Genomic DNA, 6,787 nt, shown 5'->3' with positions numbered 1-6,787 from the left:
ATGGGATGCTGGATTTCTGGCTTGCAGAACTGCAAGCTCATCCATGGGTGTTGTTTTCAGATGCTAAGTTTGTGGTCTCCTGTTATAATGCAATAGACAACTGACGCAGACCCTCCACTGAACTGCTGCTCGGTGACTAAGGAGAGAAAGAAAGAGGATTAGAAGTGGATTCTTCAAGAACGCCTACATCTTATGTTGGATTCAGAAAACAAATCAAGCCAGGTGCGGTGGCTCACGCCTGTAATCCAGCATTTTGGGAGGCCGAGGCGGGTAGATCACCTGAGGTCAGGAGTTCGAGACCAGCCTGGTCCACATGGCGAAACTCCGTCTCTACTAAAAATACAAAAATTAGCTGGGCATGGTGGTGGGCACCTGTAATCCCAGCTATTCAGAAGACTGAGGCAGGAAAATTGCTTGAACCTGGGAGGTGGAGGTTGCAGTGAGCCGAGATAGCGCCACTGCACTCCAGCCTGGGCGACAGAGTGAGACTGCATCTAAAAAAAAAAAAAAAAAAGAAAGAAAGCAAATCAAGAATTCTGTTCTAACACAAAATTATTTTATTAGACCAAAATGATAGCCTCAACACAAACCTAGAATAGCTTTGACACAGAATTTAACCTAGAAAGAAAATATACTCGGTGAGGATTTTTTCATGAGAAAGTAATAATGTTACCCCTCCCCTGCAAGGGTGCAACCCTTTCCCTCAACCAAAGTTCTTTAGAAGATACAAAGTATTCATTTTCCAAAAACTCACCCTACTTATCTCTACACCTGTTCACACAAGACAATGAACTAAATGTCTTCACATCTTCGATGAAATGAGCACAAATTGCTACTAGGTTCAGTATTTTTACATTTTTATTTTAAGAATTTTCGTATTTTAAGAAAATGTGGAATGCTTCACAACTTTGGGTGTCATCCTCATGCAGGGGCCGTGCTAATCCCTGTATCGTTCCAATTTTAGTATGTGTGCTGCTGAAGCGAGCGTGGTTTCCGTTTTTTTTTTTTTGGCCAGATTCTGCATGAGCATCTTCTATAGAGAAGCCTCCTGCAGGTATTGACAGATTCTTGCATTTTAATTTTTTGTTTTTCTCCACTTCTTACTCATTCTTGAGAGTTTTCACGTTTGACTACTGACAGTTAATTGTGTCATCAGTGTGGTGGAAGTTCATTCCATGAAGTTAGTGGTGTACCCCCTCTCAGTATTACAGAGGCTAACAACAGGTACTTACCGATCGTTATCTGTGGCTTTCCACTTTAAGGAGATAAATCCTTCTTCAAAGGAAATCCAATACATAGCACACACATGGATAGTTGAAATTCTCATCCAGCCTTTTGTTTATCCAGCATCTATTTGATGCCAGTCTCCATATATATGCACAGAAATATTAGAATGCAGTGTGTGGAGAAAAAAAAAATACCCAAAGACACACACACACACGGTCCCCTCCCCTTGGGTCACTTTTTCTAGACTGAAGGTTGCTATGTCAGTTGAATTAATCATGACCAGTACTAAAAAAAAAAATAAGAGATTTGGGCCAGGCGTGATGGTTCACACCTGTAATCTCAGCACTTTGGGATGCTGAGGCGGGCGGGTCATTTGAGGTCAGGTGTTTGAGACCAGCCTGGCCAACATAGTGAAATCCTGCCTCTACTAAAAATATTAAAAAATTAGCTGGGCATGGTGGCTCGTGCCTGTAATCCCCCGCTACTCATGAGGAGGAAGCAGGAGAATCCTTTGAGCAGGAGGTGGAGGTTGCGGTGAGCTGAGTTTGCCCCACTGCACTCAGCTTTGGCAATACAGTGAGACTCCACGTCAAAACAAACAAACAAAAAAAGATTCAGGGCACTTTTTCCGCAGCAAAGCTAAGAGGTTTCATCAGCTGCATGTCCCATGTCATGTCAAACTGTGTTTCTTCCAGCGGGTCGTGGTCAGTGGTATGAAAAGTACTCACATAAGGGAGTTACAGTTTAATCCAAGAGACAAATTGCAACACTAAGGCATTGAAGGAGAGGTACGAAGAACTATGAGCTCATTTATCAGAGGAGGAATTTAATTATCCAAGGAGATCTGGAAATGCTTCCTGGAGGAAGCTCAAGCTGAAAAGGCAGTAAGTGCGGTAGACGCCCCTCACCCTGAGGTATCTTCCATGAATCCCTGCAGTTCCCTTCTAGAGGTAATCATTGTTGGGCAAATAGATAAACGAAAGCTTGCTTTCTTCTTCAAAATGATTGGTGGTTTAAAAGGAAAACTATTACCAAGTATGAAACCATAAATTATTTCTTTTTTCTTTTTTTTTTTTTCTTTTAATTTTTTTCTTTGTTTCTTCTTATCATCTAGATGTGCCTTTGGTCTGGTCCTTTCAAAACCTTGAGGGTTTTGCAAAGGTTAGCGTTTGACATGATGGTTCCCATGGCTCTGCAGTAGACCTTCCTACATCATATGTGAATTTATATACAGGGTAGGGGGGCCACAGGGTAGTATTTTTATACGTAGACTACCTGGAAGGTTTGTATTTATGAAGGCAAACCCCAAAATAGGTTTTCTTAAACTTTTAAGTTTGTTTAGAGTTGTTATATAATTCGAGCAAATTTTGCCACTCAAAGACCCTTATGCTTGGTCTCATTTACAAAGCTAGGCCATTTTATATAGTCAGGTTATAGTTATCAATTAATGTAGTCAATATTTTTTAAATACTTTAATTGTCTGACTTGAAAAATATCCTTCCTCAGCACAAAATTCTTTTTTTTTTTTTTTTTTTATTTGAGATGGAGTTTTGCTCTTGTCACCCAGGCTGGCATGCAGTGACGTGATCTCAGCTCACTGCAACCTCTGCCTCCCGGGTTCAAGCAATTCTCCTGCCTCAGCCTCCCGAGGAGCTGGGATTATAGGCGCCCGCCACTACGCCCGGCTAATTTATGTTTTTTTAGTAGACACAGGGTTTCACCATGTTGGTCAGGCTGGTCTCAAACTCACTACCTCAGGACACCCACTCGCCTTGGCCTCCCAAAGTGCTGGGATTACAGACATGAGCCACCGCACCCAGTCCAAAATTCTCATACGATAAATCAAACTTATAAAAATAGTGAACCTGATATTCTGAAACATCACAATGCTTTGTGTATATTTAAACCTCAACTTAGAATCACAAATCTAAACCAACGACTCACTTGTATGTTTTACAATGGAGTTACTTGGCTATTTCCATAGCCAAGCTCTCCTAAATCTCACAAACAAAAGAAATAGATTTTACATATCTAAAAGTATGGAGAGTCTGGTTATGGTACTTCTTTCAGTTAAAAGGCACTGGCCTTCTAGAGAGTCACTGTCACTGGGCCGGACATTTCACTGGGCACGAACTCGAAGGCTGCAGATACCCAGGGTGCCTCTCTTCAGCACCCACGAAGGAAACTAACCTCCCACCAGACGATGTTGATGAATCCCTTCCTGTGTGATTTTCTGGTGTTTCTTTTGCAGCCTGCTTGAAGTGACATAATGACCAGATATGTTTGTAGGATGCTGACTGGGATTTGGTCAGAAGCTCTGGTAGGTCCACTGAATTCTTACCACACATCAGTGACCTCACAACCTTTCAAGCTTTCTGTTCATGAAGCTCAAAACACCCCTCTCAGTAACATACACACGTCACTTGATAGATTTTGCATTTTGTTGGCTCTTTTTTTTTGAGATGGAGTCTCGCTCTGTCGCCCAGGCTGGAGTGAGTGGCGCAATCTCGGCTCACTGCAAGCTCTACCTCCCGGGTTCCCGCCATTCTCCTGCCTCAGCCTCCCGAGTAGCTGGAACTACAGGCGCTGCCACCACGCCCGGCTAATTTTGTATTTTAGTAGAGACGGGGTTTCACCGTGTTAGCCAGGATGGTCTCAATCTCCTGACCTCGTGATCTGCCTGCCTCAGCCTCCCAAAGTGCTGGGATTACAGGTGTGAGCCACCACGCTCGGCCTTCTTGACTCTTAATATACTGAAATGCCTTTTTCATTTAAATCTAGAGTTTGATCTTGATGAAATACTGCATTTTTCCATATATAGGCATTTCTGCTACGTGCAATGTATTTTCCTAAAAGCAAACAAAAAGACACCCCACTCTGCCAGATAATGTATTAAAATAATAGTGCTTCCATGAGAGTTAGAGTGGGACACTCAATCCCTACACAACTCAAACCAGATGCTTACACAATGTTAACAGCCCTTAAAAAAAAGCCACATGGAGAGTCGAAGACACATAAACTTCTAACAACAAAAACAAAAATACCGGGTAACTATTGAAACTGCTTTTTTAGGAAGTGAGAGTTATTTGATAAGAAATTTGGGAAAGGGTTGAGGCTGCCGAGTTAGGGTGCCAAGGACAAGATGCACATAGGAACAGCAAAATCCGCATCTCTATGACAGAGTACTGGTCAAACTGAGCCAAGAAGAGTGCGGCGTGGATGGCCATCGTGATCTCATCACAGCAGAGAGATCGCCCCACTGAGGGCTTGCTGCACTTGGCTGCGTTAGTGTTGTCTGCCTTCGACTGCTCTCACTTACAACCAAACTTCAGTGTGCCAGGGAAAGGTCATGTTGAATCAACATGATTTTCTTGTCATACTAAAACAAGTCCTTTATTTTGCATTATAGAAACATGTTATTTTTAGCGCTACAGTTGATTTCCAGTCCTCGTAGGACAATTCCCAAGGATGTTTAAGATCTATTTGAACTCTGAGTTTCACCTGCCTTCTATAATCATGACAATGGAGACTCCCCATTTGACATTTTCTTCCTGGACAGCTACCTGTGATCTAGTTTTCAGCTACCTTCTGTATGCCATGACTTTATCTCTAGTTTAGGTCCCTCTGTTCATCTTCAGACTCATACGTATGTACATACCGATCACTGGAACTCTTTATTCAGATATTGTGCAGGGCATCTCAAAGTCAAGGTGTCCAAAATGAAACATATATATATATATACACATCACTCGCTCCCCATGTCAAAGGCAACCACAACCACTTGGTTGTTCAGGAATACCAGTATTGTCTAGGAAAGACTATCTGCTTCGTATTTCTGTAGTTAATTACCAAGTGTTATCTATCTAAGACTTTTTTTTTTGAGATGGAATCTCGCTCTGTCACCCAGGCTGGAGCACAGTGGTGCAATCTTGGCTCACTGCAACCTCTGCCTCCTGGGTTCAAGCAATTCTCCTGTCTCAGCCTCCTGAGTAGCTGGGACTACAGGTGCCCGCCACCATGCCCGGTTAACTTTTGTATTTTTAGTAGAGACAAGGTTTCACCATATTGGCCAGGATGGTCTTGATCTCCTGACCTTTTGATTTGCCTGCCTCAGCCTCCCAAAGTGCTGGGATTTCAGATGTCAGCCACCGCGCTGGCATATCTAAGACTTCACACAACATTGAATTCCACTTCTGTCTATCCCACTGCCACTACCCCAGCCCAGCTTTTAGTTAAGAATCACAACCAACTATCAAGTTCTCTGACAGTGTAAACTATTTTGATCCCAACCTGAAGCCAGTCAAAAAAATAAAAAATAAAAAATAATCTCTCTCCCTGCCAGTCTTCCGTTTACCACTTTGGTGGATATATATTTACTTTGGAATTAAGTAAACTTTTTTTAGCTGTGTAAGGCCCCGCCTATTTTCTCCCAAATAACCTTTGTTGATGAGGAGCTTGACTTACTCCTCCTTCCAGTCCTTCCTACATAACAATGGTGCCCTCTGGGCCTTCTTGCCCCTTCAAACCCTCTTAGGGTGGAAGAGGTGACACTTGAGCAGAGCCCTTAACTAGTTCTTTGAAACTGTTTCTGGCTTTGGTGCTTTGTATCCACTACAGCCATTTTACCACAGTTTCCAGATCATGACTGTCCAGTGACTTTTCTGACTCTTCCATGAGGATAGTTTCCTTGAGGCAAGAACTTGTTATATTTTCTGGCCTTTATATAGTTCAGGTGCCCACATTTGGGCAAATCGGTGTTTACACCGTGGTGAGGAGAAGCTGCAGCCTGTGGCCCTGACCTCACTGAAGACCCCTCCGTAATCACATGGCCGTCCTTACTCGGAAGAGCCCCAAGCATACTCACCCGTTCATTTTTCTCTGCCGAGGCAGTTGTCCGCTTGTGAGACCGTTGCCTTGTGTAGAAAACTCAGGATTTCTTGGACCTCATTCTGAAAAGGATAACTATTATCCTCTCTTGGAGGTTGCTATGCTAGAGCTATGAAGTCAAAAGTAAGCATAAATTTAGGCATGAATTAGAATGTGAAAATTAGAATTACTGTCAGTCAAAAGGGGGCTTTTGGGGCTCCTGAGTCTCCATTGTTGACAGGTCAGGGATAGAAAATGAATGAGCTAATAGGAATTATTTTGAAGACACCATGTCTTAAAGAAGGAAAGAATGATTAAGAATGAACCCCTGAAATTTTCTTTTATTCTTTTTTCTTTCTTTCTTTCTTTCTTTTTTTTTTTTTTTTGAGACAGCGTTTCACTCTTGTTGCCCAGGCTGTAGTACAGTGGCACTATCTTGGCTCACTGCAACCTCTGCCTCCCGGGTTCAAGCAATTCTCCTGCCTCAGCCTCCCGAGTAGCTGGGATTACAGGAATGTGCCACCACGCCCGGCTAATTTTATATTTTTAGTAAAGACGGGGTTTCTCTATGTTGGTCAGGCTGGTCTTGAACTCCCAACCTCAGGTGATCTGCCTGTCTTGGCCTCCCAAAGTGCTGGGATTACAGGTGTGAGCCGCCATGCCCGGCCTGAACTTTTCAGAGAAGACAATCTTA

The sequence above is a fragment of the Rhinopithecus bieti genome, unplaced genomic scaffold (assembly GCF_001698545.2).
Source record: "Rhinopithecus bieti isolate Rb0 unplaced genomic scaffold, ASM169854v2 scaffold_56174, whole genome shotgun sequence".
Lineage (NCBI taxonomy): Eukaryota > Metazoa > Chordata > Mammalia > Primates > Cercopithecidae > Rhinopithecus > Rhinopithecus bieti.
The sequence above is the reverse complement of the archived record's forward strand: the minus strand, read 5'-3'. Positions refer to the sequence as shown.